Raw genomic sequence first — 24,179 nt, forward strand, 5'->3', positions numbered from 1 at the left:
TGTTATCTGGAATTACCTCCAAAGTGCCTTTACGACGTGACTTGTTTTTCCAGCGTTATTTATGTTTTGATATTGGCCTGATTTTAGGCATTGCTCCTGCTTAGTCCACCACAATTCCGCCGCAGGCCTATCGACTTGCTACTCTCAATATTAATAAGATACGCAGCGCTCTTAAACTACAACATTTAAAAGACTTTTTATATGCAGCTGATGTAGACATTTTATTTGTACAAGAAGTAACAGAGATCAGACTTGATTGCATACCAGGTTATAATGTGATCACTAATCCTGGGGCCGGTTGCGAATTAGGTACAGCCTTTATTGTGAAGGAAGGTATCATTATTACTGACGTCACAAAATTGCCGAACGGTAGGGGCATTGCGGGCACTTTTTATAACAACAGACTAATTAATGTATATGCCCCATCCGGTTCCAGTAATAGACGTCAAAGAGCAGACTTTTTTAACGAAGAAATAGTTCCTCTCTTTGGCGTCCGTCACAACAATGTCATCTTCGGAGGCGACTTTAACTGTGTCATCAGTGCAAAGGACCAGACTCCCAATCTTAACAAATCACTTGAACTGGAACGAATTGTACGAGACTTGCACTTAGTTGACTCTTGGGAGCTCAAGCATGGGGCAGCACCTGGGTTTACCCATATTACGACTCATTCGGCAAGCCGTCTCGATCGAATTTATGTCACACCCACTTTGAGGAATAACATTCTGCAGTCAGAAGTATGGCCAGTAGCGTTCTCCGATCATGCTGCATACATCTGTACTATCACTCTAGACCGACAACGGACGTGTCGATACAGGGGCCTGTGGAAATTAAATGTTTCACATCTACAAGACTCGGCGTGTCAAGAAGCCTTCCTCAATACCTGGCGAGAATGTGAGCATAGATTTGCCTCTTATAATTCGGCCATTGATTGGTGGCTCAGGTGCGCCAAACCTAAAATTAGGTGGTGTTTCATGAACTACGCACGGGAAAAGAGGTTTTGGCTTCAAAGGACGATCAATTTCTATTTTCATTGTCTGCGGGAACTGTATCTGCTCGGCACTTCGGCTGTCGAGAATTGTCAACGAATTAAGAAAATCCAGGCCAAAATCCTAACCCTCAGGAGGACGCAGCTAGAAGGCTACAAAGTCAGGTCGCGGGTCCAGACTACTGTACACCAAGAACTCACCTCAGTCTACCATATGATCCAAGAAAGTACGAAAGGGTCCCGTAAAATACTGACGGAGTTAATTGCTGAGGACGGCGCAACGCTGACTACGCACAACGAGATTAAAGCGGCGGTGCGAAACTACTTCACCACCTTGCTGTCAAATAAAGAAGTTAACGTGCAAGCGCAGGATGATCTTTTGAATAATTTGCGCAACAGAGTCAGTCTCGTGGACGCGGAAAAGCTATTAGCCGTGGCAACCGAAGAAGACGTGGAATATGTGCTCTGCGAAAGTGCTAAGAATAAATCCCCCGGACCTGACGGAATTCCCGCCGAGTTCTATCAAAAGTTCTGGAACACCATAAAGGCGAAGATAACTTGCATCTGTAACGAACTTCTCGACCAAAACAACGTGATCCCCACCAGCTTCTGTGAAGGCATCATCGTGCTCATTAAAAAAAACTCAGGCAGTGCAAACGTCAAAAATCTAAGACCGATAACGCTGCTCAACAGCGACTATAAAATCTTTGCGAGACTTTTGGCCCAAAGGCTTAAATCTACAATGACCAATATTATTGGCCCTTACCAGACCAGCGTGGGCAAGGATCGGAAAATTCAACAGACTTTGTGCGACTACCGTGATTTAATTTCTATTGCGGAAGTCTGTAAACTGAAATGTGCCATCATGTCTTTGGATTTCGACAAAGCCTTTGACAGGGTAAACCACCAATATCTCTTTCGTACCATGCATGCGATGGGTTTTCCACCTGGGTTCGTCGCAATTATACGACAGATGGTAGCGACTAATTTATCCAGAGTCATCATCAATGGCCAGCCTACTCGAGCAATAGAGATAGCCAGTTCCGTCAGGCAGGGCTGCCCAATGTCCATGGCGCTTTTTGCGATTGCCATTGAGCCCTTGTTAGCTACCCTGACGCAAAGTTTACAGGGCATCATCATACATGGATCCCGAGTAGTGTGCAAGGCGTATGCAGACGATGTCGGTTTCCTTGTCCTAAATAGAACTGAAGTGGAGACCGCACTACAGATAGTCAGGCAATATGAGCAAGCGTCAGGTGCACAACTAAACTGGACGAAATCTGGAATATTCAATATTGGCCGCGGCCTAGGATCGCACCCTCACAGGCAACTACGTCAGCTGAAGATCTTCAAGTGTCTTGGAATTGATTTCCAGAGTAATATTCGGCACACAATTGCAACCAACTATAGAAAGCTTCTACGGACTATTCGTGCCAGCATACGGGAACACAGAGTACGCAAACTAAATGAAATTCAGAAAGTAACGGTCGCAAATGTATACCTCACCTCCAAACTCAATTATATCGCTCAAGTTTTACCAATGCCTGCACTCACTGCAAAACGAATTATGTCAGCTTTAGGACAGTTTGTCAGCCAACACCACATTTTTAAAGTCCAGTTTGACACCTTAACGCTTGCCACAAAAAATGGTGGCTTAAATCTTGTCGATGTTGGAAGGAAGGCGCAAGCTTTATACATATCCAAAACTTTCCGCCAATGGAAACACTCAGCTGATAGTCTCGCTGCTCACCTGCTTACTGAGATAGCTCCGGCCGACCTCAGTCCACCTATCACGGTGCAACATATTCCAAACGGACTTTACCACTTAAAATGGTTTTTACTGGAGTACAGTTATGTACACACAAGGATCCCCGAACAAGAAATGAAGACAGTGAAACACGTGTACCAGGAACTCATGAAGGATAAGAAGAAAAATAATACCGAAGAAAAATACAACCTTTGCGACTGGAAGGTAATCTGGGAGAACATCCATTGTCCGTACTTGCCGTCGACAATGAAAGCCACTTGGTACTTCGCAGTAAACAGGAAATTAGCCACTAACTCCAAACTATATAACATACACCTCGCAGAATCACCTTTGTGCACAACGTGTAATTTAATAGATACTGACGAACACAGGTTTGTGTGCGACAAAGTAAAAGATATATGGGAATATATCGCGAACAAGTTAGCACTCATCGGTAGAACATCGCCCAGATATATAACACCTGCTGCCTTTCTGACGCCGGACGATACTCCGTACCCACGGACGAGAAGGAACGCACTCAACTGGTTAAAAGCGGCGACTGTACATTACTTATTTACAAAAGAAGAAAAGAGTAAAGAAGACTTCTGGGTCTATCTTACAACTCAGCACCATATGCTCATGAAAACGAAAAACTATAAGGATAACTTCGCCAACTACCTGCTCAAAACTGTAACGTAAAAAAAAAAAAAAAAAAAAAAAAAAAAAAAAAAAAAAAAAAAAAAAAAAAGAGAGCGAGAGAGAGAGAGAGAAAAGACTACCAGATCAATTGTTTTGAATTTCGTGTTACCGAACATTCAGCAGATTACTCACTCGACATAAGACGGACCGTCTATTAGGCGACTAATATGAAAAGTTGACCGCATCACAAGTTACAAACACCACTGAAGTAATTCGATTGGCAAGAGTTCATACTTAATTTCGTCAAGACGAAGAAAATTCAGTTTTCTGTTTGGAGAGATAATTTTAGTTCTCATTCAATTTCGCAGAGTTCAGAACAAAGCTTTATAATTTTAGAAGACATGGATTTTCACTTTTCTTTTACCTTCTTTGTCGTTTTCGTTTACCACAAGGCAATGGAGCCGTGGTAACTTTCAGTTTCCTCTTATTCCTTCCTATGGATGATTCTATCATGAACGACGCATGAAATACACCACGTTTTTATTTACCTCAAACAAAGGCCTTTGATGCCGCGCCGATGAAGGCGACTTACTGGCGAGCAGAAGGACGGGCTATAAGGGGTGGATGGAGGCCCAAAAAAAAAAAAAAAAAAAAAAAAAAAAAAAAAAAAAAAATGGATAAGGCGTCGGACTTCGGATCCGAAGATTGCAGGTTCGAATCCTGTCACGGTCGAGTTTTTCCTGTTCTGCAAAAGATACATGCTGTTTTACTGTGTTGTTTGAGTACTCTAAAACTAGTTGGAAGTTGCTGCTGTCCGCTTCCTGGCTGCAAAACCGGCGTCTACCAGAAGCACAAGCAAGACAAGGGTGATCTGTAGCGAAGTTTTCGGCACAGTGCCGTTCAGGAGAGTTTTTGTTGGAACTACTGCATCTGATTCAGGAGCCAAGGGCTACGCCAGAGGCGTCTGCGCACTGTCGAGCATGTGTGTTGAATAATGGTGCTGATAGCCACGTATCATTTCAAGCAGATTTGATGCCTTTCGGAGACAATTTTTCATTGAATAGGATTGTAGCTGATTTGTGGCAGCAGGAAATAAGCTGTAGTCAAAAGAAAAAAAAAAAAAAAAAAAAAAAAAAAAAAAAAAAAAGATAACGCGTCTGACTACGGATCAGAAGATTCCAGGTTCGAATCCTGGCAGGGTCGGCATTTTGTTAGTTGCGGGCGCGTAGCTAGGCAGTGCATTCGAATGTTTCCACCTGCGTGGAGTGCAATGTCAATCCTGAGCATCTCGCAGCTGCATCTCGAGACGATCGTGGTAAATATCGCTTCGTGCAAGCGTCAGCGTAGCGTCAGTCGAGCAAAGTCGAGACAAGTCAAGCTGAGAGATGTTGCACAGTTAATTAAACGGTACGCGACGCAGACAACGCTTTTCCAAGTGTCGCACGTCACGCAGCAGAGTGGCGCAGTGGAAGCGTGCTGGGCCCATAACCCAGAGGTCCGTGGATCGAAACCACGCTCTGCTAAAATTATTCTTTTTCTTGGGTGCTTCGAGCTCGATCATTAAGCCTGGGGTGCGCTGACTCAGCGTCAACAGCAAACCCTGTAAGTTCTGAAACGACGACGACGTCGTGTGGAGAATACGAGAAACACTTCCTAAGACGCAGAGTTTCTTACGATTCTGCAGCAACTACATTTCTCGATCACAACGTTAATGTCTTTTCGGGCCACACGTGCAACTTTCGCGATATAAAAATCGCACCTCCCCGGCGGGGAATCGAACCCCGGTCTCCCGCGTGACAGGCGGGGATACTAACCACTATACTACCGAGGAATACGCAATCGGTACGCACAACGCACGCACACTTATGGTTCTCAAGTAGGTGATTCATCTCAAATCTAGCGTCCCGATGCTTTCAGAGTCAGCTGCTACGAAATAAAAGTATGCCCCAGGTGAGGCTCGAACTCACAACCCCGGCATTGCTCACGGCTACTGCCTTATAAGTACCGTGCGCTAACCAATTGCGCCACTGAGGCTACAGCAGGGTGCTTTCAGTTAGCGGTATTTGCTTTGCTGCCAACCTGTTGTGGCTACCGACCCATCATACGACCGTCACCTGCGGCCATACTGCGACTTTAGCACCTGGCTACGGATGCTTCATACGATTCTTGCTTCATATGCTACACTTACAAGCATATCAACCGCTTGTCATCACCGAAAAATTGCAGAAAAACGCGCGCCTTGCCTTCTGCTACCTGTCCAACAGCGAGGGCAGATGTGTGGCAAGCTTTAAGCTATGCAGGCGCACCGTGGCCGAGCAGCTGGAGGAGAGATGCCTTCCTTGGCAGCTCCCTGCAGAGTGCGGAAGACCAGAGTGGCCGCGCCGCCGTTGTCAGTGGACGACACGCAGTTGCCGAGCCACGGAGAACACGTTGCTCTGCGTTGTGTACCCGCCTCATATGACGAAAGGCGACCAGTGGCCCTGTGGCGCAACGGATAACGCGTCTGACTACGGATCAGAAGATTCCAGGTTCGAATCCTGGCAGGGTCGGCATTTTGTTAGTTGCGGGCGCGTAGCTAGGCAGTGCATTCGAATGTTTCCACCTGCGTGGAGTGCAATGTCAATCCTGAGCATCTCGCAGCTGCATCTCGAGACGATCGTGGTAAATATCGCTTCGTGCAAGCGTCAGCGTAGCGTCAGTCGAGCAAAGTCGAGACAAGTCAAGCTGAGAGATGTTGCACAGTTAATTAAACGGTACGCGACGCAGACAACGCTTTTCCAAGTGTCGCACGTCACGCAGCAGAGTGGCGCAGTGGAAGCGTGCTGGGCCCATAACCCAGAGGTCCGTGGATCGAAACCACGCTCTGCTAAAATTATTCTTTTTCTTGGGTGCTTCGAGCTCGATCATTAAGCCTGGGGTGCGCTGACTCAGCGTCAACAGCAAACCCTGTAAGTTCTGAAACGACGACGACGTCGTGTGGAGAATACGAGAAACACTTCCTAAGACGCAGAGTTTCTTACGATTCTGCAGCAACTACATTTCTCGATCACAACGTTAATGTCTTTTCGGGCCACACGTGCAACTTTCGCGATATCAAAATCGCACCTCCCCGGCGGGGAATCGAACCCCGGTCTCCCGCGTGACAGGCGGGGATACTAACCACTATACTACCGAGGAATACGCAATCGGTACGCACAACGCACGCACACTTATGCTTCTCAAGTAGGTGATTCATCTCAAATCTAGCGTCCCGATGCTTTCAGAGTCAGCTGCTACGAAATAAAAGTATGCCCCAGGTGAGGCTCGAACTCACAACCCCGGCATTGCTCACGGCTACTGCCTTATAAGTACCGTGCGCTAACCAATTGCGCCACTGGGGCTACAGCAGGGTGCTTTCAGTTAGCGGTATTTGCTTTGCTGCCAACCTGTTGTGGCTACCGACCCATCATACGACCGTCACCTGCGGCCATACTGCGACTTTAGCACCTGGCTACGGATGCTTCATACGATTCTTGCTTCATATGCTACACTTACAAGCATATCAACCGCTTGTCATCACCGAAAAATTGCAGAAAAACGCGCGCCTTGCCTTCTGCTACCTGTCCAACAGCGAGGGCAGATGTGTGGCAAGCTTTAAGCTATGCAGGCGCACCGTGGCCGAGCAGCTGGAGGAGAGATGCCTTCCTTGGCAGCTCCCTGCAGAGTGCGGAAGACCAGAGTGGCCGCGCCGCCGTTGTCAGTGGACGACACGCAGTTGCCGAGCCACGGAGAACACGTTGCTCTGCGATGTGTACCCGCCTCATATGACGAAAGGCGACCAGTGGCCCTGTGGCGCAACGGATAACGCGTCTGACTACGGATCAGAAGATTCCAGGTTCGAATCCTGGCAGGGTCGGCATTTTGTTAGTTGCGGGCGCGTAGCTAGGCAGTGCATTCGAATGTTTCCACCTGCGTGGAGTGCAATGTCAATCCTGAGCATCTCGCAGCTGCATCTCGAGACGATCGTGGTAAATATCGCTTCGTGCAAGCGTCAGCGTAGCGTCAGTCGAGCAAAGTCGAGACAAGTCAAGCTGAGAGATGTTGCACAGTTAATTAAACGGTACGCGACGCAGACAACGCTTTTCCAAGTGTCGCACGTCACGCAGCAGAGTGGCGCAGTGGAAGCGTGCTGGGCCCATAACCCAGAGGTCCGTGGATCGAAACCACGCTCTGCTAAAATTATTCTTTTTCTTGGGTGCTTCGAGCTCGATCATTAAGCCTGGGGTGCGCTGACTCAGCGTCAACAGCAAACCCTGTAAGTTCTGAAACGACGACGACGTCGTGTGGAGAATACGAGAAACACTTCCTAAGACGCAGAGTTTCTTACGATTCTGCAGCAACTACATTTCTCGATCACAACGTTAATGTCTTTTCGGGCCACACGTGCAACTTTCGCGATATCAAAATCGCACCTCCCCGGCGGGGAATCGAACCCCGGTCTCCCGCGTGACAGGCGGGGATACTAACCACTATACTACCGAGGAATACGCAATCGGTACGCACAACGCACGCACACTTATGCTTCTCAAGTAGGTGATTCATCTCAAATCTAGCGTCCCGATGCTTTCAGAGTCAGCTGCTACGAAATAAAAGTATGCCCCAGGTGAGGCTCGAACTCACAACCCCGGCATTGCTCACGGCTACTGCCTTATAAGTACCGTGCGCTAACCAATTGCGCCACTGGGGCTACAGCAGGGTGCTTTCAGTTAGCGGTATTTGCTTTGCTGCCAACCTGTTGTGGCTACCGACCCATCATACGACCGTCACCTGCGGCCATACTGCGACTTTAGCACCTGGCTACGGATGCTTCATACGATTCTTGCTTCATATGCTACACTTACAAGCATATCAACCGCTTGTCATCACCGAAAAATTGCAGAAAAACGCGCGCCTTGCCTTCTGCTACCTGTCCAACAGCGAGGGCAGATGTGTGGCAAGCTTTAAGCTATGCAGGCGCACCGTGGCCGAGCAGCTGGAGGAGAGATGCCTTCCTTGGCAGCTCCCTGCAGAGTGCGGAAGACCAGAGTGGCCGCGCCGCCGTTGTCAGTGGACGACACGCAGTTGCCGAGCCACGGAGAACACGTTGCTCTGCGATGTGTACCCGCCTCATATGACGAAAGGCGACCAGTGGCCCTGTGGCGCAACGGATAACGCGTCTGACTACGGATCAGAAGATTCCAGGTTCGAATCCTGGCAGGGTCGGCATTTTGTTAGTTGCGGGCGCGTAGCTAGGCAGTGCATTCGAATGTTTCCACCTGCGTGGAGTGCAATGTCAATCCTGAGCATCTCGCAGCTGCATCTCGAGACGATCGTGGTAAATATCGCTTCGTGCAAGCGTCAGCGTAGCGTCAGTCGAGCAAAGTCGAGACAAGTCAAGCTGAGAGATGTTGCACAGTTAATTAAACGGTACGCGACGCAGACAACGCTTTTCCAAGTGTCGCACGTCACGCAGCAGAGTGGCGCAGTGGAAGCGTGCTGGGCCCATAACCCAGAGGTCCGTGGATCGAAACCACGCTCTGCTAAAATTATTCTTTTTCTTGGGTGCTTCGAGCTCGATCATTAAGCCTGGGGTGCGCTGACTCAGCGTCAACAGCAAACCCTGTAAGTTCTGAAACGACGACGACGTCGTGTGGAGAATACGAGAAACACTTCCTAAGACGCAGAGTTTCTTACGATTCTGCAGCAACTACATTTCTCGATCACAACGTTAATGTCTTTTCGGGCCACACGTGCAACTTTCGCGATATAAAAATCGCACCTCCCCGGCGGGGAATCGAACCCCGGTCTCCCGCGTGACAGGCGGGGATACTAACCACTATACTACCGAGGAATACGCAATCGGTACGCACAACGCACGCACACTTATGGTTCTCAAGTAGGTGATTCATCTCAAATCTAGCGTCCCGATGCTTTCAGAGTCAGCTGCTACGAAATAAAAGTATGCCCCAGGTGAGGCTCGAACTCACAACCCCGGCATTGCTCACGGCTACTGCCTTATAAGTACCGTGCGCTAACCAATTGCGCCACTGAGGCTACAGCAGGGTGCTTTCAGTTAGCGGTATTTGCTTTGCTGCCAACCTGTTGTGGCTACCGACCCATCATACGACCGTCACCTGCGGCCATACTGCGACTTTAGCACCTGGCTACGGATGCTTCATACGATTCTTGCTTCATATGCTACACTTACAAGCATATCAACCGCTTGTCATCACCGAAAAATTGCAGAAAAACGCGCGCCTTGCCTTCTGCTACCTGTCCAACAGCGAGGGCAGATGTGTGGCAAGCTTTAAGCTATGCAGGCGCACCGTGGCCGAGCAGCTGGAGGAGAGATGCCTTCCTTGGCAGCTCCCTGCAGAGTGCGGAAGACCAGAGTGGCCGCGCCGCCGTTGTCAGTGGACGACACGCAGTTGCCGAGCCACGGAGAACACGTTGCTCTGCGATGTGTACCCGCCTCATATGACGAAAGGCGACCAGTGGCCCTGTGGCGCAACGGATAACGCGTCTGACTACGGATCAGAAGATTCCAGGTTCGAATCCTGGCAGGGTCGGCATTTTGTTAGTTGCGGGCGCGTAGCTAGGCAGTGCATTCGAATGTTTCCACCTGCGTGGAGTGCAATGTCAATCCTGAGCATCTCGCAGCTGCATCTCGAGACGATCGTGGTAAATATCGCTTCGTGCAAGCGTCAGCGTAGCGTCAGTCGAGCAAAGTCGAGACAAGTCAAGCTGAGAGATGTTGCACAGTTAATTAAACGGTACGCGACGCAGACAACGCTTTTCCAAGTGTCGCACGTCACGCAGCAGAGTGGCGCAGTGGAAGCGTGCTGGGCCCATAACCCAGAGGTCCGTGGATCGAAACCACGCTCTGCTAAAATTATTCTTTTTCTTGGGTGCTTCGAGCTCGATCATTAAGCCTGGGGTGCGCTGACTCAGCGTCAACAGCAAACCCTGTAAGTTCTGAAACGACGACGACGTCGTGTGGAGAATACGAGAAACACTTCCTAAGACGCAGAGTTTCTTACGATTCTGCAGCAACTACATTTCTCGATCACAACGTTAATGTCTTTTCGGGCCACACGTGCAACTTTCGCGATATCAAAATCGCACCTCCCCGGCGGGGAATCGAACCCCGGTCTCCCGCGTGACAGGCGGGGATACTAACCACTATACTACCGAGGAATACGCAATCGGTACGCACAACGCACGCACACTTATGCTTCTCAAGTAGGTGATTCATCTCAAATCTAGCGTCCCGATGCTTTCAGAGTCAGCTGCTACGAAATAAAAGTATGCCCCAGGTGAGACTCGAACTCACAACCCCGGCATTGCTCACGGCTACTGCCTTATAAGTACCGTGCGCTAACCAATTGCGCCACTGGGGCTACAGCAGGGTGCTTTCAGTTAGCGGTATTTGCTTTGCTGCCAACCTGTTGTGGCTACCGACCCATCATACGACCGTCACCTGCGGCCATACTGCGACTTTAGCACCTGGCTACGGATGCTTCATACGATTCTTGCTTCATATGCTACACTTACAAGCATATCAACCGCTTGTCATCACCGAAAAATTGCAGAAAAACGCGCGCCTTGCCTTCTGCTACCTGTCCAACAGCGAGGGCAGATGTGTGGCAAGCTTTAAGCTATGCAGGCGCACCGTGGCCGAGCAGCTGGAGGAGAGATGCCTTCCTTGGCAGCTCCCTGCAGAGTGCGGAAGACCAGAGTGGCCGCGCCGCCGTTGTCAGTGGACGACACGCAGTTGCCGAGCCACGGAGAACACGTTGCTCTGCGATGTGTACCCGCCTCATATGACGAAAGGCGACCAGTGGCCCTGTGGCGCAACGGATAACGCGTCTGACTACGGATCAGAAGATTCCAGGTTCGAATCCTGGCAGGGTCGGCATTTTGTTAGTTGCGGGCGCGTAGCTAGGCAGTGCATTCGAATGTTTCCACCTGCGTGGAGTGCAATGTCAATCCTGAGCATCTCGCAGCTGCATCTCGAGACGATCGTGGTAAATATCGCTTCGTGCAAGCGTCAGCGTAGCGTCAGTCGAGCAAAGTCGAGACAAGTCAAGCTGAGAGATGTTGCACAGTTAATTAAACGGTACGCGACGCAGACAACGCTTTTCCAAGTGTCGCACGTCACGCAGCAGAGTGGCGCAGTGGAAGCGTGCTGGGCCCATAACCCAGAGGTCCGTGGATCGAAACCACGCTCTGCTAAAATTATTCTTTTTCTTGGGTGCTTCGAGCTCGATCATTAAGCCTGGGGTGCGCTGACTCAGCGTCAACAGCAAACCCTGTAAGTTCTGAAACGACGACGACGTCGTGTGGAGAATACGAGAAACACTTCCTAAGACGCAGAGTTTCTTACGATTCTGCAGCAACTACATTTCTCGATCACAACGTTAATGTCTTTTCGGGCCACACGTGCAACTTTCGCGATATAAAAATCGCACCTCCCCGGCGGGGAATCGAACCCCGGTATCCCGCGTGACAGGCGGGGATACTAACCACTATACTACCGAGGAATACGCAATCGGTACGCACAACGCACGCACACTTATGGTTCTCAAGTAGGTGATTCATCTCAAATCTAGCGTCCCGATGCTTTCAGAGTCAGCTGCTACGAAATAAAAGTATGCCCCAGGTGAGGCTCGAACTCACAACCCCGGCATTGCTCACGGCTACTGCCTTATAAGTACCGTGCGCTAACCAATTGCGCCACTGAGGCTACAGCAGGGTGCTTTCAGTTAGCGGTATTTGCTTTGCTGCCAACCTGTTGTGGCTACAGACCCATCATACGACCGTCACCTGCGGCCATACTGCGACTTTAGCACCTGGCTACGGATGCTTCATACGATTCTTGCTTCATATGCTACACTTACAAGCATATCAACCGCTTGTCATCACCGAAAAATTGCAGAAAAACGCGCGCCTTGCCTTCTGCTACCTGTCCAACAGCGAGGGCAGATGTGTGGCAAGCTCTAAGCTATGCAGGCGCACCGTGGCCGAGCAGCTGGAGGAGAGATGCCTTCCTTGGCAGCTCCCTGCAGAGTGCGGAAGACCAGAGTGGCCGCGCCGCCGTTGTCAGTGGACGACACGCAGTTGCCGAGCCACGGAGAACACGTTGCTCTGCGATGTGTACCCGCCTCATATGACGAAAGGCGACCAGTGGCCCTGTGGCGCAACGGATAACGCGTCTGACTACGGATCAGAAGATTCCAGGTTCGAATCCTGGCAGGGTCGGCATTTTGTTAGTTGCGGGCGCGTAGCTAGGCAGTGCATTCGAATGTTTCCACCTGCGTGGAGTGCAATGTCAATCCTGAGCATCTCGCAGCTGCATCTCGAGACGATCGTGGTAAATATCGCTTCGTGCAAGCGTCAGCGTAGCGTCAGTCGAGCAAAGTCGAGACAAGTCAAGCTGAGAGATGTTGCACAGTTAATTAAACGGTACGCGACGCAGACAACGCTTTTCCAAGTGTCGCACGTCACGCAGCAGAGTGGCGCAGTGGAAGCGTGCTGGGCCCATAACCCAGAGGTCCGTGGATCGAAACCACGCTCTGCTAAAATTATTCTTTTTCTTGGGTGCTTCGAGCTCGATCATTAAGCCTGGGGTGCGCTGACTCAGCGTCAACAGCAAACCCTGTAAGTTCTGAAACGACGACGACGTCGTGTGGAGAATACGAGAAACACTTCCTAAGACGCAGAGTTTCTTACGATTCTGCAGCAACTACATTTCTCGATCACAACGTTAATGTCTTTTCGGGCCACACGTGCAACTTTCGCGATATAAAAATCGCACCTCCCCGGCGGGGAATCGAACCCCGGTCTCCCGCGTGACAGGCGGGGATACTAACCACTATACTACCGAGGAATACGCAATCGGTACGCACAACGCACGCACACTTATGGTTCTCAAGTAGGTGATTCATCTCAAATCTAGCGTCCCGATGCTTTCAGAGTCAGCTGCTACGAAATAAAAGTATGCCCCAGGTGAGGCTCGAACTCACAACCCCGGCATTGCTCACGGCTACTGCCTTATAAGTACCGTGCGCTAACCAATTGCGCCACTGAGGCTACAGCAGGGTGCTTTCAGTTAGCGGTATTTGCTTTGCTGCCAACCTGTTGTGGCTACCGACCCATCATACGACCGTCACCTGCGGCCATACTGCGACTTTAGCACCTGGCTACGGATGCTTCATACGATTCTTGCTTCATATGCTACACTTACAAGCATATCAACCGCTTGTCATCACCGAAAAATTGCAGAAAAACGCGCGCCTTGCCTTCTGCTACCTGTCCAACAGCGAGGGCAGATGTGTGGCAAGCTTTAAGCTATGCAGGCGCACCGTGGCCGAGCAGCTGGAGGAGAGATGCCTTCCTTGGCAGCTCCCTGCAGAGTGCGGAAGACCAGAGTGGCCGCGCCGCCGTTGTCAGTGGACGACACGCAGTTGCCGAGCCACGGAGAACACGTTGCTCTGCGATGTGTACCCGCCTCATATGACGAAAGGCGACCAGTGGCCCTGTGGCGCAACGGATAACGCGTCTGACTACGGATCAGAAGATTCCAGGTTCGAATCCTGGCAGGGTCGGCATTTTGTTAGTTGCGGGCGCGTAGCTAGGCAGTGCATTCGAATGTTTCCACCTGCGTGGAGTGCAATGTCAATCCTGAGCATCTCGCAGCTGCATCTCGAGACGATCGTGGTAAATATCGCTTCGTGCAAGCGTCAGCGTAGCGTCAGTCGAGCAAAGTCGAGACAAGTCAAGCTGAGAGATGTTGCACAGTTAATTAAACGGTACGCGACGCAGACAACGCTTTTCCAAGTGTCGCACGTCACGCAGCAGAGTGGCGCAGTGGAAGCGTGCTGGGCCCATAACCCAGAGGTCCGTGGATCGAAACCACGCTCTGCTAAAATTATTCTTTTTCTTGGGTGCTTCGAGCTCGATCATTAAGCCTGGGGTGCGCTGACTCAGCGTCAACAGCAAACCCTGTAAGTTCTGAAACGACGACGACGTCGTGTGGAGAATACGAGAAACACTTCCTAAGACGCAGAGTTTCTTACGATTCTGCAGCAACTACATTTCTCGATCACAACGTTAATGTCTTTTCGGGCCACACGTGCAACTTTCGCGATATCAAAATCGCACCTCCCCGGCGGGGAATCGAACCCCGGTCTCCCGCGTGACAGGCGGGGATACTAACCACTATACTACCGAGGAATACGCAATCGGTACGCACAACGCACGCACACTTATGCTTCTCAAGTAGGTGATTCATCTCAAATCTAGCGTCCCGATGCTTTCAGAGTCAGCTGCTACGAAATAAAAGTATGCCCCAGGTGAGGCTCGAACTCACAACCCCGGCATTGCTCACGGCTACTGCCTTATAAGTACCGTGCGCTAACCAATTGCGCCACTGGGGCTACAGCAGGGTGCTTTCAGTTAGCGGTATTTGCTTTGCTGCCAACCTGTTGTGGCTACCGACCCATCATACGACCGTCACCTGCGGCCATACTGCGACTTTAGCACCTGGCTACGGATGCTTCATACGATTCTTGCTTCATATGCTACACTTACAAGCATATCAACCGCTTGTCATCACCGAAAAATTGCAGAAAAACGCGCGCCTTGCCTTCTGCTACCTGTCCAACAGCGAGGGCAGATGTGTGGCAAGCTTTAAGCTATGCAGGCGCACCGTGGCCGAGCAGCTGGAGGAGAGATGCCTTCCTTGGCAGCTCCCTGCAGAGTGCGGAAGACCAGAGTGGCCGCGCCGCCGTTGTCAGTGGACGACACGCAGTTGCCGAGCCACGGAGAACACGTTGCTCTGCGATGTGTACCCGCCTCATATGACGAAAGGCGACCAGTGGCCCTGTGGCGCAACGGATAACGCGTCTGACTACGGATCAGAAGATTCCAGGTTCGAATCCTGGCAGGGTCGGCATTTTGTTAGTTGCGGGCGCGTAGCTAGGCAGTGCATTCGAATGTTTCCACCTGCGTGGAGTGCAATGTCAATCCTGAGCATCTCGCAGCTGCATCTCGAGACGATCGTGGTAAATATCGCTTCGTGCAAGCGTCAGCGTAGCGTCAGTCGAGCAAAGTCGAGACAAGTCAAGCTGAGAGATGTTGCACAGTTAATTAAACGGTACGCGACGCAGACAACGCTTTTCCAAGTGTCGCACGTCACGCAGCAGAGTGGCGCAGTGGAAGCGTGCTGGGCCCATAACCCAGAGGTCCGTGGATCGAAACCACGCTCTGCTAAAATTATTCTTTTTCTTGGGTGCTTCGAGCTCGATCATTAAGCCTGGGGTGCGCTGACTCAGCGTCAACAGCAAACCCTGTAAGTTCTGAAACGACGACGACGTCGTGTGGAGAATACGAGAAACACTTCCTAAGACGCAGAGTTTCTTACGATTCTGCAGCAACTACATTTCTCGATCACAACGTTAATGTCTTTTCGGGCCACACGTGCAACTTTCGCGATATAAAAATCGCACCTCCCCGGCGGGGAATCGAACCCCGGTATCCCGCGTGACAGGCGGGGATACTAACCACTATACTACCGAGAAATACGCAATCGGTACGCACAACGCACGCACACTTATGGTTCTCAAGTAGGTGATTCATCTCAAATCTAGCGTCCCGATGCTTTCAGAGTCAGCTGCTACGAAATAAAAGTATGCCCCAGGTGAGGCTCGAACTCACAACCCCGGCATTGCTCACGGCTACTGCCTTATAAGTACCGTGCGCTAACCAATTGCGCCACTGAGGCTACAGCAGGGTGCTTTCAGTTAGCGGTATTTGCTTTGCTGCCAACCTGTTGTGGCTACAGACCCATCATACGACCGTCACCTGCGGCCATACTGCGACTTTAGCACCTGGCTACGGATGCTTCATACGATTCTTGCTTCATATGCTACACTTACAAGCATATCAACCGCTTGTCATCACCGAAAAATTGCAGAAAAACGCGCGCCTTGCCTTCTGCTACCTGTCCAACAGCGAGGGCAGATGTGTGGCAAGCTCTAAGCTATGCAGGCGCACCGTGGCCGAGCAGCTGGAGGAGAGATGCCTTCCTTGGCAGCTCCCTGCAGAGTGCGGAAGACCAGAGTGGCCGCGCCGCCGTTGTCAGTGGACGACACGCAGTTGCCGAGCCACGGAGAACACGTTGCTCTGCGATGTGTACCCGCCTCATATGACGAAAGGCGACCAGTGGCCCTGTGGCGCAACGGATAACGCGTCTGACTACGGATCAGAAGATTCCAGGTTCGAATCCTGGCAGGGTCGGCATTTTGTTAGTTGCGGGCGCGTAGCTAGGCAGTGCATTCGAATGTTTCCACCTGCGTGGAGTGCAATGTCAATCCTGAGCATCTCGCAGCTGCATCTCGAGACGATCGTGGTAAATATCGCTTCGTGCAAGCGTCAGCGTAGCGTCAGTCGAGCAAAGTCGAGACAAGTCAAGCTGAGAGATGTTGCACAGTTAATTAAACGGTACGCGACGCAGACAACGCTTTTCCAAGTGTCGCACGTCACGCAGCAGAGTGGCGCAGTGGAAGCGTGCTGGGCCCATAACCCAGAGGTCCGTGGATCGAAACCACGCTCTGCTAAAATTATTCTTTTTCTTGGGTGCTTCGAGCTCGATCATTAAGCCTGGGGTGCGCTGACTCAGCGTCAACAGCAAACCCTGTAAGTTCTGAAACGACGACGACGTCGTGTGGAGAATACGAGAAACACTTCCTAAGACGCAGAGTTTCTTACGATTCTGCAGCAACTACATTTCTCGATCACAACGTTAATGTCTTTTCGGGCCACACGTGCAACTTTCGCGATATAAAAATCGCACCTCCCCGGCGGGGAATCGAACCCCGGTCTCCCGCGTGACAGGCGGGGATACTAACCACTATACTACCGAGGAATACGCAATCGGTACGCACAACGCACGCACACTTATGGTTCTCAAGTAGGTGATTCATCTCAAATCTAGCGTCCCGATGCTTTCAGAGTCAGCTGCTACGAAATAAAAGTATGCCCCAGGTGAGGCTCGAACTCACAACCCCGGCATTGCTCACGGCTACTGCCTTATAAGTACCGTGCGCTAACCAATTGCGCCACTGAGGCTACAGCAGGGTGCTTTCAGTTAGCGGTATTTGCTTTGCTGCCAACCTGTTGTGGCTACCGACCCATCATACGACCGTCACCTGCGGCCATACTGCGACTTTAGCACCTGGCTACGGATGCTTCATACGATTCTTGCTTCATATGCTACACTTACAAGCATATCAACCGCTTGTCATCACCGAAAAATTGCAGAAAAACGCGCGCCTTGCCTTCTGCTACCTGTCCAACAGCGAGGGCAGATGTGTGGCAAGCTTTAAGCTATGCAGGCGCACCGTGGCCGAGCAGCTGGAGGAGAGATGCCTTCCTTGGCAGCTCCCTGCAGAGTGCGGAAGACCAGAGTGGCCGCGCCGCCGTTGTCAGTGGACGACACGCAGTTGCCGAGCCACGGAGAACACGTTGCTCTGCGATGTGTACCCGCCTCATATGACGAAAGGCGACCAGTGGCCCTGTGGCGCAACGGATAACGCGTCTGACTACGGATCAGAAGATTCCAGGTTCGAATCCTGGCAGGGTCGGCATTTTGTTAGTTGCGGGCGCGTAGCTAGGCAGTGCATTCGAATGTTTCCACCTGCGTGGAGTGCAATGTCAATCCTGAGCATCTCGCAGCTGCATCTCGAGACGATCGTGGTAAATATCGCTTCGTGCAAGCGTCAGCGTAGCGTCAGTCGAGCAAAGTCGAGACAAGTCAAGCTGAGAGATGTTGCACAGTTAATTAAACGGTACGCGACGCAGACAACGCTTTTCCAAGTGTCGCACGTCACGCAGCAGAGTGGCGCAGTGGAAGCGTGCTGGGCCCATAACCCAGAGGTCCGTGGATCGAAACCACGCTCTGCTAAAATTATTCTTTTTCTTGGGTGCTTCGAGCTCGATCATTAAGCCTGGGGTGCGCTGACTCAGCGTCAACAGCAAACCCTGTAAGTTCTGAAACGACGACGACGTCGTGTGGAGAATACGAGAAACACTTCCTAAGACGCAGAGTTTCTTACGATTCTGCAGCAACTACATTTCTCGATCACAACGTTAATGTCTTTTCGGGCCACACGTGCAACTTTCGCGATATAAAAATCGCACCTCCCCGGCGGGGAATCGAACCCCGGTATCCCGCGTGACAGGCGGGGATACTAACCACTATACTACCGAGGAATACGCAATCGGTACGCACAACGCACGCACACTTATGGTTCTCAAGTAGGTGATTCATCTCAAATCTAGCGTCCCGATGCTTTCAGAGTCAGCTGCTACGAAATAAAAGTATGCCCCAGGTGAGGCTCGAACTCACAACCCCGGCATTGCTCACGGCTACTGCCTTATAAGTACCGTGCGCTAACCAATTGCGCCACTGAGGCTACAGCAGGGTGCTTTCAGTTAGCGGTATTTGCTTTGCTGCCAACCTGTTGTGGCTACCGACCCATCATACGACCGTCACCTGCGGCCATACTGCGACTTTAGCACCTGGCTACGGATGCTTCATACGATTCTTGCTTCATATGCTACACTTACAAGCATATCAACCGCTTGTCATCACCGAAAAATTGCAGAAAAACGCGCGCCTTGCCTTCTGCTACCTGTCCAACAGCGAGGGCAGATGTGTGGCAAGCTCTAAGCTATGCAGGCGCACCGTGGCCGAGCAGCTGGAGGAGAGATGCCTTCCTTGGCAGCTCCCTGCAGAGTGCGGAAGACCAGAGTGGCCGCGCCGCCGTTGTCAGTGGACGACACGCAGTTGCCGAGCCACGGAGAACACGTTGCTCTGCGATGTGTACCCGCCTCATATGACGAAAGGCGACCAGTGGCCCTGTGGCGCAACGGATAACGCGTCTGACTACGGATCAGAAGATTCCAGGTTCGAATCCTGGCAGGGTCGGCATTTTGTTAGTTGCGGGCGCGTAGCTAGGCAGTGCATTCGAATGTTTCCACCTGCGTGGAGTGCAATGTCAATCCTGAGCATCTCGCAGCTGCATCTCGAGACGATCGTGGTAAATATCGCTTCGTGCAAGCGTCAGCGTAGCGTCAGTCGAGCAAAGTCGAGACAAGTCAAGCTGAGAGATGTTGCACAGTTAATTAAACGGTACGCGACGCAGACAACGCTTTTCCAAGTGTCGCACGTCACGCAGCAGAGTGGCGCAGTGGAAGCGTGCTGGGCCCATAACCCAGAGGTCCGTGGATCGAAACCACGCTCTGCTAAAATTATTCTTTTTCTTGGGTGCTTCGAGCTCGATCATTAAGCCTGGGGTGCGCTGACTCAGCGTCAACAGCAAACCCTGTAAGTTCTGAAACGACGACGACGTCGTGTGGAGAATACGAGAAACACTTCCTAAGACGCAGAGTTTCTTACGATTCTGCAGCAACTACATTTCTCGATCACAACGTTAATGTCTTTTCGGGCCACACGTGCAACTTTCGCGATATAAAAATCGCACCTCCCCGGCGGGGAATCGAACCCCGGTATCCCGCGTGACAGGCGGGGATACTAACCACTATACTACCGAGGAATACGCAATCGGTACGCACAACGCACGCACACTTATGGTTCTCAAGTAGGTGATTCATCTCAAATCTAGCGTCCCGATGCTTTCAGAGTCAGCTGCTACGAAATAAAAGTATGCCCCAGGTGAGGCTCGAACTCACAACCCCGGCATTGCTCACGGCTACTGCCTTATAAGTACCGTGCGCTAACCAATTGCGCCACTGAGGCTACAGCAGGGTGCTTTCAGTTAGCGGTATTTGCTTTGCTGCCAACCTGTTGTGGCTACCGACCCATCATACGACCGTCACCTGCGGCCATACTGCGACTTTAGCACCTGGCTACGGATGCTTCATACGATTCTTGCTTCATATGCTACACTTACAAGCATATCAACCGCTTGTCATCACCGAAAAATTGCAGAAAAACGCGCGCCTTGCCTTCTGCTACCTGTCCAACAGCGAGGGCAGATGTGTGGCAAGCTCTAAGCTATGCAGGCGCACCGTGGCCGAGCAGCTGGAGGAGAGATGCCTTCCTTGGCAGCTCCCTGCAGAGTGCGGAAGACCAGAGTGGCCGCGCCGCCGTTGTCAGTGGACGACACGCAGTTGCCGAGCCACGGAGAACACGTTGCTCTGCGATGTGTACCCGCCTCATATGACGAAAGGCGACCAGTGGCCCTGTGGCGCAACGGATAACGCGTCTGACTACGGATCAGAAGATTCCAGGTTCGAATCCTGGCAGGGTCGGCATTTTGTTAGTTGCGGGCGCGTAGCTAGGCAGTGCATTCGAATGTTTCCACCTGCGTGGAGTGCAATGTCAATCCTGAGCATCTCGCAGCTGCATCTCGAGACGATCGTGGTAAATATCGCTTCGTGCAAGCGTCAGCGTAGCGTCAGTCGAGCAAAGTCGAGACAAGTCAAGCTGAGAGATGTTGCACAGTTAATTAAACGGTACGCGACGCAGACAACGCTTTTCCAAGTGTCGCACGTCACGCAGCAGAGTGGCGCAGTGGAAGCGTGCTGGGCCCATAACCCAGAGGTCCGTGGATCGAAACCACGCTCTGCTAAAATTATTCTTTTTCTTGGGTGCTTCGAGCTCGATCATTAAGCCTGGGGTGCGCTGACTCAGCGTCAACAGCAAACCCTGTAAGTTCTGAAACGACGACGACGTCGTGTGGAGAATACGAGAAACACTTCCTAAGACGCAGAGTTTCTTACGATTCTGCAGCAACTACATTTCTCGATCACAACGTTAATGTCTTTTCGGGCCACACGTGCAACTTTCGCGATATAAAAATCGCACCTCCCCGGCGGGGAATCGAACCCCGGTATCCCGCGTGACAGGCGGGGATACTAACCACTATACTACCGAGGAATACGCAATCGGTACGCACAACGCACGCACACTTATGGTTCTCAAGTAGGTGATTCATCTCAAATCTAGCGTCCCGATGCTTTCAGAGTCAGCTGCTACGAAATAAAAGTATGCCCCAGGTGAGGCTCGAACTCACAACCCCGGCATTGCTCACGGCTACTGCCTTATAAGTACCGTGCGCTAACCAATTGCGCCACTGAGGCTACAGCAGGGTGCTTTCAGTTAGCGGTATTTGCTTTGCTGCCAACCTGTTGTGGCTACCGACCCATCATACGACCGTCACCTGCGGCCATACTGCGACTTTAGCACCTGGCTACGGATGCTTCATACGATTCTTGCTTCATATGCTACACTTACAAGCATATCAACCGCTTGTCATCACCGAAAAATTGCAGAAAAACGCGCGCCTTGCCTTCTGCTACCTGTCCAACAGCGAGGGCAGATGTGTGGCAAGCTCTAAGCTATGCAGGCGCACCGTGGCCGAGCAGCTGGAGGAGAGATGCCTTCCTTGGCAGCTCCCTGCAGAGTGCGGAAGACCAGAGTGGCCGCGCCGCCGTTGTCAGTGGACGACACGCAGTTGCCGAGCCACGGAGAACACGTTGCTCTGCGATGTGTACCCGCCTCATATGACGAAAGGCGACCAGTGGCCCTGTGGCGCAACGGATAACGCGTCCTGACTACGGATCAGAAGATTCCAGGTTCGAATCCTGGCAGGGTCGGCATTTTGTTAGTTGCGGGCGCGTAGCTAGGCAGTGCATTCGAATGTTTCCACCTGCGTGGAGTGCAATGTCAATCCTGAGCATCTCGCAGCTGCATCTCGAGACGATCGTGGTAAATATCGCTTCGTGCAAGCGTCAGCGTAGCGTCAGTCGAGCAAAGTCGAGACAAGTCAAGCTGAGAGATGTTGCACAGTTAATTAAACGGTACGCGACGCAGACAACGCTTTTCCAAGTGTCGCACGTCACGCAGCAGAGTGGCGCAGTGGAAGCGTGCTGGGCCCATAACCCAGAGGTCCGTGGATCGAAACCACGCTCTGCTAAAATTATTCTTTTTCTTGGGTGCTTCGAGCTCGATCATTAAGCCTGGGGTGCGCTGACTCAGCGTCAACAGCAAACCCTGTAAGTTCTGAAACGACGACGACGTCGTGTGGAGAATACGAGAAACACTTCCTAAGACGCAGAGTTTCTTACGATTCTGCAGCAACTACATTTCTCGATCACAACGTTAATGTCTTTTCGGGCCACACGTGCAACTTTCGCGATATAAAAATCGCACCTCCCCGGCGGGGAATCGAACCCCGGTATCCCGCGTGACAGGCGGGGATACTAACCACTATACTACCGAGGAATACGCAATCGGTACGCACAACGCACGCACACTTATGGTTCTCAAGTAGGTGATTCATCTCAAATCTAGCGTCCCGATGCTTTCAGAGTCAGCTGCTACGAAATAAAAGTATGCCCCAGGTGAGGCTCGAACTCACAACCCCGGCATTGCTCACGGCTACTGCCTTATAAGTACCGTGCGCTAACCAATTGCGCCACTGAGGCTACAGCAGGGTGCTTTCAGTTAGCGGTATTTGCTTTGCTGCCAACCTGTTGTGGCTACCGACCCATCATACGACCGTCACCTGCGGCCATACTGCGACTTTAGCACCTGGCTACGGATGCTTCATACGATTCTTGCTTCATATGCTACACTTACAAGCATATCAACCGCTTGTCATCACCGAAAAATTGCAGAAAAACGCGCGCCTTGCCTTCTGCTACCTGTCCAACAGCGAGGGCAGATGTGTGGCAAGCTCTAAGCTATGCAGGCGCACCGTGGCCGAGCAGCTGGAGGAGAGATGCCTTCCTTGGCAGCTCCCTGCAGAGTGCGGAAGACCAGAGTGGCCGCGCCGCCGTTGTCAGTGGACGACACGCAGTTGCCGAGCCACGGAGAACACGTTGCTCTGCGATGTGTACCCGCCTCATATGACGAAAGGCGACCAGTGGCCCTGTGGCGCAACGGATAACGCGTCTGACTACGGATCAGAAGATTCCAGGTTCGAATCCTGGCAGGGTCGGCATTTTGTTAGTTGCGGGCGCGTAGCTAGGCAGTGCATTCGAATGTTTCCACCTGCGTGGAGTGCAATGTCAATCCTGAGCATCTCGCAGCTGCATCTCGAGACGATCGTGGTAAATATCGCTTCGTGCAAGCGTCAGCGTAGCGTCAGTCGAGCAAAGTCGAGACAAGTCAAGCTGAGAGATGTTGCACAGTTAATTAAACGGTACGCGACGCAGACAACGCTTTTCCAAGTGTCGCACGTCACGCAGCAGAGTGGCGCAGTGGAAGCGTGCTGGGCCCATAACCCAGAGGTCCGTGGATCGAAACCACGCTCTGCTAAAATTATTCTTTTTCTTGGGTGCTTCGAGCTCGATCATTAAGCTGGGGTGCGCTGACTCAGCGTCAACAGCAAACCCTGTAAGTTCTGAAACGACGACGACGTCGTGTGGGAGAATACGAGAAACACTTCCTAAGACGCAGAGTTTCTTACGATTCTGCAGCAACTACATTTCTCGATCACAACGTTAATGTCTTTTCGGGCCACACGTGCAACTTTCGCGATATAAAAATCGCACCTCCCCGGCGGGGAATCGAACCCCGGTATCCCGCGTGACAGGCGGGGATACTAACCCACTATACTACCGAGGAATACGCAATCGGTACGCACAACGCACGCACACTTATGGTTCTCAAGTAGGTGATTCATCTCAAATCTAGCGTCCCGATGCTTTCAGAGTCAGCTGCTACGAAATAAAAGTATGCCCCAGGTGAGGCTC

At 51.5% G+C, this 24,179-nt stretch overlaps 58 non-coding genes across 58 annotated transcripts; 29 read left to right on the forward strand and 29 right to left on the reverse strand.

The window, feature by feature from the left end:
* Positions 1 to 4,825: 4,825 nt before the first annotated feature.
* Trnam-cau (transfer RNA methionine (anticodon CAU)) lies at positions 4,826 to 4,897 on the forward strand. Its single transcript has one exon. It is a non-coding gene; the product is annotated as a tRNA-Met (tRNA).
* A 236-nt stretch (positions 4,898 to 5,133) lies between these two features.
* On the reverse strand, positions 5,134 to 5,205 carry Trnad-guc (transfer RNA aspartic acid (anticodon GUC)). The gene has a single exon. It is a non-coding gene; the product is annotated as a tRNA-Asp (tRNA).
* A 111-nt stretch (positions 5,206 to 5,316) lies between these two features.
* Trnai-uau (transfer RNA isoleucine (anticodon UAU)) lies at positions 5,317 to 5,408 on the reverse strand. The gene is given in 2 exon segments: positions 5,317 to 5,352; positions 5,371 to 5,408. It is a non-coding gene; the product is annotated as a tRNA-Ile (tRNA).
* Positions 5,409 to 5,850: 442 nt separating this feature from the next.
* On the forward strand, positions 5,851 to 5,923 carry Trnar-acg (transfer RNA arginine (anticodon ACG)). Its single transcript has one exon. It is a non-coding gene; the product is annotated as a tRNA-Arg (tRNA).
* A 248-nt stretch (positions 5,924 to 6,171) lies between these two features.
* On the forward strand, positions 6,172 to 6,243 carry Trnam-cau (transfer RNA methionine (anticodon CAU)). Its single transcript has one exon. It is a non-coding gene; the product is annotated as a tRNA-Met (tRNA).
* A 236-nt stretch (positions 6,244 to 6,479) lies between these two features.
* Positions 6,480 to 6,551, reverse strand: Trnad-guc (transfer RNA aspartic acid (anticodon GUC)). The gene has a single exon. It is a non-coding gene; the product is annotated as a tRNA-Asp (tRNA).
* Positions 6,552 to 6,662: 111 nt separating this feature from the next.
* Trnai-uau (transfer RNA isoleucine (anticodon UAU)) lies at positions 6,663 to 6,754 on the reverse strand. The gene is given in 2 exon segments: positions 6,663 to 6,698; positions 6,717 to 6,754. It is a non-coding gene; the product is annotated as a tRNA-Ile (tRNA).
* Positions 6,755 to 7,196: 442 nt separating this feature from the next.
* Positions 7,197 to 7,269, forward strand: Trnar-acg (transfer RNA arginine (anticodon ACG)). Its single transcript has one exon. It is a non-coding gene; the product is annotated as a tRNA-Arg (tRNA).
* Positions 7,270 to 7,517: 248 nt separating this feature from the next.
* Trnam-cau (transfer RNA methionine (anticodon CAU)) lies at positions 7,518 to 7,589 on the forward strand. The gene has a single exon. It is a non-coding gene; the product is annotated as a tRNA-Met (tRNA).
* Positions 7,590 to 7,825: 236 nt separating this feature from the next.
* On the reverse strand, positions 7,826 to 7,897 carry Trnad-guc (transfer RNA aspartic acid (anticodon GUC)). Its single transcript has one exon. It is a non-coding gene; the product is annotated as a tRNA-Asp (tRNA).
* Positions 7,898 to 8,008: 111 nt separating this feature from the next.
* On the reverse strand, positions 8,009 to 8,100 carry Trnai-uau (transfer RNA isoleucine (anticodon UAU)). Its single transcript is given in 2 exon segments — positions 8,009 to 8,044; positions 8,063 to 8,100. It is a non-coding gene; the product is annotated as a tRNA-Ile (tRNA).
* Positions 8,101 to 8,542: 442 nt separating this feature from the next.
* Trnar-acg (transfer RNA arginine (anticodon ACG)) lies at positions 8,543 to 8,615 on the forward strand. The gene has a single exon. It is a non-coding gene; the product is annotated as a tRNA-Arg (tRNA).
* A 248-nt stretch (positions 8,616 to 8,863) lies between these two features.
* Positions 8,864 to 8,935, forward strand: Trnam-cau (transfer RNA methionine (anticodon CAU)). Its single transcript has one exon. It is a non-coding gene; the product is annotated as a tRNA-Met (tRNA).
* A 236-nt stretch (positions 8,936 to 9,171) lies between these two features.
* On the reverse strand, positions 9,172 to 9,243 carry Trnad-guc (transfer RNA aspartic acid (anticodon GUC)). The gene has a single exon. It is a non-coding gene; the product is annotated as a tRNA-Asp (tRNA).
* Positions 9,244 to 9,354: 111 nt separating this feature from the next.
* Positions 9,355 to 9,446, reverse strand: Trnai-uau (transfer RNA isoleucine (anticodon UAU)). Its single transcript is given in 2 exon segments — positions 9,355 to 9,390; positions 9,409 to 9,446. It is a non-coding gene; the product is annotated as a tRNA-Ile (tRNA).
* Positions 9,447 to 9,888: 442 nt separating this feature from the next.
* On the forward strand, positions 9,889 to 9,961 carry Trnar-acg (transfer RNA arginine (anticodon ACG)). Its single transcript has one exon. It is a non-coding gene; the product is annotated as a tRNA-Arg (tRNA).
* A 248-nt stretch (positions 9,962 to 10,209) lies between these two features.
* Trnam-cau (transfer RNA methionine (anticodon CAU)) lies at positions 10,210 to 10,281 on the forward strand. The gene has a single exon. It is a non-coding gene; the product is annotated as a tRNA-Met (tRNA).
* Positions 10,282 to 10,517: 236 nt separating this feature from the next.
* Trnad-guc (transfer RNA aspartic acid (anticodon GUC)) lies at positions 10,518 to 10,589 on the reverse strand. The gene has a single exon. It is a non-coding gene; the product is annotated as a tRNA-Asp (tRNA).
* Positions 10,590 to 10,700: 111 nt separating this feature from the next.
* On the reverse strand, positions 10,701 to 10,792 carry Trnai-uau (transfer RNA isoleucine (anticodon UAU)). The gene is given in 2 exon segments: positions 10,701 to 10,736; positions 10,755 to 10,792. It is a non-coding gene; the product is annotated as a tRNA-Ile (tRNA).
* A 442-nt stretch (positions 10,793 to 11,234) lies between these two features.
* Positions 11,235 to 11,307, forward strand: Trnar-acg (transfer RNA arginine (anticodon ACG)). Its single transcript has one exon. It is a non-coding gene; the product is annotated as a tRNA-Arg (tRNA).
* Positions 11,308 to 11,555: 248 nt separating this feature from the next.
* Trnam-cau (transfer RNA methionine (anticodon CAU)) lies at positions 11,556 to 11,627 on the forward strand. Its single transcript has one exon. It is a non-coding gene; the product is annotated as a tRNA-Met (tRNA).
* A 236-nt stretch (positions 11,628 to 11,863) lies between these two features.
* Positions 11,864 to 11,935, reverse strand: Trnad-guc (transfer RNA aspartic acid (anticodon GUC)). The gene has a single exon. It is a non-coding gene; the product is annotated as a tRNA-Asp (tRNA).
* Positions 11,936 to 12,046: 111 nt separating this feature from the next.
* Positions 12,047 to 12,138, reverse strand: Trnai-uau (transfer RNA isoleucine (anticodon UAU)). The gene is given in 2 exon segments: positions 12,047 to 12,082; positions 12,101 to 12,138. It is a non-coding gene; the product is annotated as a tRNA-Ile (tRNA).
* A 442-nt stretch (positions 12,139 to 12,580) lies between these two features.
* Trnar-acg (transfer RNA arginine (anticodon ACG)) lies at positions 12,581 to 12,653 on the forward strand. The gene has a single exon. It is a non-coding gene; the product is annotated as a tRNA-Arg (tRNA).
* A 248-nt stretch (positions 12,654 to 12,901) lies between these two features.
* On the forward strand, positions 12,902 to 12,973 carry Trnam-cau (transfer RNA methionine (anticodon CAU)). Its single transcript has one exon. It is a non-coding gene; the product is annotated as a tRNA-Met (tRNA).
* A 236-nt stretch (positions 12,974 to 13,209) lies between these two features.
* Trnad-guc (transfer RNA aspartic acid (anticodon GUC)) lies at positions 13,210 to 13,281 on the reverse strand. Its single transcript has one exon. It is a non-coding gene; the product is annotated as a tRNA-Asp (tRNA).
* Positions 13,282 to 13,392: 111 nt separating this feature from the next.
* On the reverse strand, positions 13,393 to 13,484 carry Trnai-uau (transfer RNA isoleucine (anticodon UAU)). The gene is given in 2 exon segments: positions 13,393 to 13,428; positions 13,447 to 13,484. It is a non-coding gene; the product is annotated as a tRNA-Ile (tRNA).
* Positions 13,485 to 13,926: 442 nt separating this feature from the next.
* On the forward strand, positions 13,927 to 13,999 carry Trnar-acg (transfer RNA arginine (anticodon ACG)). Its single transcript has one exon. It is a non-coding gene; the product is annotated as a tRNA-Arg (tRNA).
* A 248-nt stretch (positions 14,000 to 14,247) lies between these two features.
* Positions 14,248 to 14,319, forward strand: Trnam-cau (transfer RNA methionine (anticodon CAU)). The gene has a single exon. It is a non-coding gene; the product is annotated as a tRNA-Met (tRNA).
* A 236-nt stretch (positions 14,320 to 14,555) lies between these two features.
* Positions 14,556 to 14,627, reverse strand: Trnad-guc (transfer RNA aspartic acid (anticodon GUC)). The gene has a single exon. It is a non-coding gene; the product is annotated as a tRNA-Asp (tRNA).
* A 111-nt stretch (positions 14,628 to 14,738) lies between these two features.
* Trnai-uau (transfer RNA isoleucine (anticodon UAU)) lies at positions 14,739 to 14,830 on the reverse strand. The gene is given in 2 exon segments: positions 14,739 to 14,774; positions 14,793 to 14,830. It is a non-coding gene; the product is annotated as a tRNA-Ile (tRNA).
* Positions 14,831 to 15,272: 442 nt separating this feature from the next.
* On the forward strand, positions 15,273 to 15,345 carry Trnar-acg (transfer RNA arginine (anticodon ACG)). The gene has a single exon. It is a non-coding gene; the product is annotated as a tRNA-Arg (tRNA).
* Positions 15,346 to 15,593: 248 nt separating this feature from the next.
* Trnam-cau (transfer RNA methionine (anticodon CAU)) lies at positions 15,594 to 15,665 on the forward strand. Its single transcript has one exon. It is a non-coding gene; the product is annotated as a tRNA-Met (tRNA).
* Positions 15,666 to 15,901: 236 nt separating this feature from the next.
* Trnad-guc (transfer RNA aspartic acid (anticodon GUC)) lies at positions 15,902 to 15,973 on the reverse strand. Its single transcript has one exon. It is a non-coding gene; the product is annotated as a tRNA-Asp (tRNA).
* A 111-nt stretch (positions 15,974 to 16,084) lies between these two features.
* On the reverse strand, positions 16,085 to 16,176 carry Trnai-uau (transfer RNA isoleucine (anticodon UAU)). The gene is given in 2 exon segments: positions 16,085 to 16,120; positions 16,139 to 16,176. It is a non-coding gene; the product is annotated as a tRNA-Ile (tRNA).
* A 442-nt stretch (positions 16,177 to 16,618) lies between these two features.
* Trnar-acg (transfer RNA arginine (anticodon ACG)) lies at positions 16,619 to 16,691 on the forward strand. The gene has a single exon. It is a non-coding gene; the product is annotated as a tRNA-Arg (tRNA).
* A 248-nt stretch (positions 16,692 to 16,939) lies between these two features.
* On the forward strand, positions 16,940 to 17,011 carry Trnam-cau (transfer RNA methionine (anticodon CAU)). The gene has a single exon. It is a non-coding gene; the product is annotated as a tRNA-Met (tRNA).
* Positions 17,012 to 17,247: 236 nt separating this feature from the next.
* On the reverse strand, positions 17,248 to 17,319 carry Trnad-guc (transfer RNA aspartic acid (anticodon GUC)). The gene has a single exon. It is a non-coding gene; the product is annotated as a tRNA-Asp (tRNA).
* A 111-nt stretch (positions 17,320 to 17,430) lies between these two features.
* On the reverse strand, positions 17,431 to 17,522 carry Trnai-uau (transfer RNA isoleucine (anticodon UAU)). Its single transcript is given in 2 exon segments — positions 17,431 to 17,466; positions 17,485 to 17,522. It is a non-coding gene; the product is annotated as a tRNA-Ile (tRNA).
* A 442-nt stretch (positions 17,523 to 17,964) lies between these two features.
* Trnar-acg (transfer RNA arginine (anticodon ACG)) lies at positions 17,965 to 18,037 on the forward strand. Its single transcript has one exon. It is a non-coding gene; the product is annotated as a tRNA-Arg (tRNA).
* A 248-nt stretch (positions 18,038 to 18,285) lies between these two features.
* Positions 18,286 to 18,357, forward strand: Trnam-cau (transfer RNA methionine (anticodon CAU)). Its single transcript has one exon. It is a non-coding gene; the product is annotated as a tRNA-Met (tRNA).
* A 236-nt stretch (positions 18,358 to 18,593) lies between these two features.
* On the reverse strand, positions 18,594 to 18,665 carry Trnad-guc (transfer RNA aspartic acid (anticodon GUC)). Its single transcript has one exon. It is a non-coding gene; the product is annotated as a tRNA-Asp (tRNA).
* A 111-nt stretch (positions 18,666 to 18,776) lies between these two features.
* Positions 18,777 to 18,868, reverse strand: Trnai-uau (transfer RNA isoleucine (anticodon UAU)). The gene is given in 2 exon segments: positions 18,777 to 18,812; positions 18,831 to 18,868. It is a non-coding gene; the product is annotated as a tRNA-Ile (tRNA).
* Positions 18,869 to 19,310: 442 nt separating this feature from the next.
* Positions 19,311 to 19,383, forward strand: Trnar-acg (transfer RNA arginine (anticodon ACG)). The gene has a single exon. It is a non-coding gene; the product is annotated as a tRNA-Arg (tRNA).
* Positions 19,384 to 19,631: 248 nt separating this feature from the next.
* Trnam-cau (transfer RNA methionine (anticodon CAU)) lies at positions 19,632 to 19,703 on the forward strand. The gene has a single exon. It is a non-coding gene; the product is annotated as a tRNA-Met (tRNA).
* A 236-nt stretch (positions 19,704 to 19,939) lies between these two features.
* On the reverse strand, positions 19,940 to 20,011 carry Trnad-guc (transfer RNA aspartic acid (anticodon GUC)). The gene has a single exon. It is a non-coding gene; the product is annotated as a tRNA-Asp (tRNA).
* Positions 20,012 to 20,122: 111 nt separating this feature from the next.
* Positions 20,123 to 20,214, reverse strand: Trnai-uau (transfer RNA isoleucine (anticodon UAU)). Its single transcript is given in 2 exon segments — positions 20,123 to 20,158; positions 20,177 to 20,214. It is a non-coding gene; the product is annotated as a tRNA-Ile (tRNA).
* A 442-nt stretch (positions 20,215 to 20,656) lies between these two features.
* Trnar-acg (transfer RNA arginine (anticodon ACG)) lies at positions 20,657 to 20,729 on the forward strand. The gene has a single exon. It is a non-coding gene; the product is annotated as a tRNA-Arg (tRNA).
* Positions 20,730 to 20,977: 248 nt separating this feature from the next.
* Positions 20,978 to 21,049, forward strand: Trnam-cau (transfer RNA methionine (anticodon CAU)). The gene has a single exon. It is a non-coding gene; the product is annotated as a tRNA-Met (tRNA).
* Positions 21,050 to 21,285: 236 nt separating this feature from the next.
* Trnad-guc (transfer RNA aspartic acid (anticodon GUC)) lies at positions 21,286 to 21,357 on the reverse strand. Its single transcript has one exon. It is a non-coding gene; the product is annotated as a tRNA-Asp (tRNA).
* Positions 21,358 to 21,468: 111 nt separating this feature from the next.
* On the reverse strand, positions 21,469 to 21,560 carry Trnai-uau (transfer RNA isoleucine (anticodon UAU)). Its single transcript is given in 2 exon segments — positions 21,469 to 21,504; positions 21,523 to 21,560. It is a non-coding gene; the product is annotated as a tRNA-Ile (tRNA).
* Positions 21,561 to 22,002: 442 nt separating this feature from the next.
* Positions 22,003 to 22,076, forward strand: Trnar-acg (transfer RNA arginine (anticodon ACG)). The gene has a single exon. It is a non-coding gene; the product is annotated as a tRNA-Arg (tRNA).
* A 248-nt stretch (positions 22,077 to 22,324) lies between these two features.
* On the forward strand, positions 22,325 to 22,396 carry Trnam-cau (transfer RNA methionine (anticodon CAU)). Its single transcript has one exon. It is a non-coding gene; the product is annotated as a tRNA-Met (tRNA).
* Positions 22,397 to 22,632: 236 nt separating this feature from the next.
* Trnad-guc (transfer RNA aspartic acid (anticodon GUC)) lies at positions 22,633 to 22,704 on the reverse strand. Its single transcript has one exon. It is a non-coding gene; the product is annotated as a tRNA-Asp (tRNA).
* Positions 22,705 to 22,815: 111 nt separating this feature from the next.
* Trnai-uau (transfer RNA isoleucine (anticodon UAU)) lies at positions 22,816 to 22,907 on the reverse strand. The gene is given in 2 exon segments: positions 22,816 to 22,851; positions 22,870 to 22,907. It is a non-coding gene; the product is annotated as a tRNA-Ile (tRNA).
* Positions 22,908 to 23,349: 442 nt separating this feature from the next.
* Trnar-acg (transfer RNA arginine (anticodon ACG)) lies at positions 23,350 to 23,422 on the forward strand. The gene has a single exon. It is a non-coding gene; the product is annotated as a tRNA-Arg (tRNA).
* Positions 23,423 to 23,670: 248 nt separating this feature from the next.
* Positions 23,671 to 23,742, forward strand: Trnam-cau (transfer RNA methionine (anticodon CAU)). The gene has a single exon. It is a non-coding gene; the product is annotated as a tRNA-Met (tRNA).
* A 236-nt stretch (positions 23,743 to 23,978) lies between these two features.
* On the reverse strand, positions 23,979 to 24,051 carry Trnad-guc (transfer RNA aspartic acid (anticodon GUC)). The gene has a single exon. It is a non-coding gene; the product is annotated as a tRNA-Asp (tRNA).
* Positions 24,052 to 24,179: the final 128 nt, after the last annotated feature.

The sequence above is a fragment of the Schistocerca cancellata genome, chromosome 9, assembly GCF_023864275.1.
Source record: "Schistocerca cancellata isolate TAMUIC-IGC-003103 chromosome 9, iqSchCanc2.1, whole genome shotgun sequence".
In the NCBI taxonomy this organism is placed as follows: Eukaryota; Metazoa; Arthropoda; class Insecta; order Orthoptera; family Acrididae; genus Schistocerca; species Schistocerca cancellata.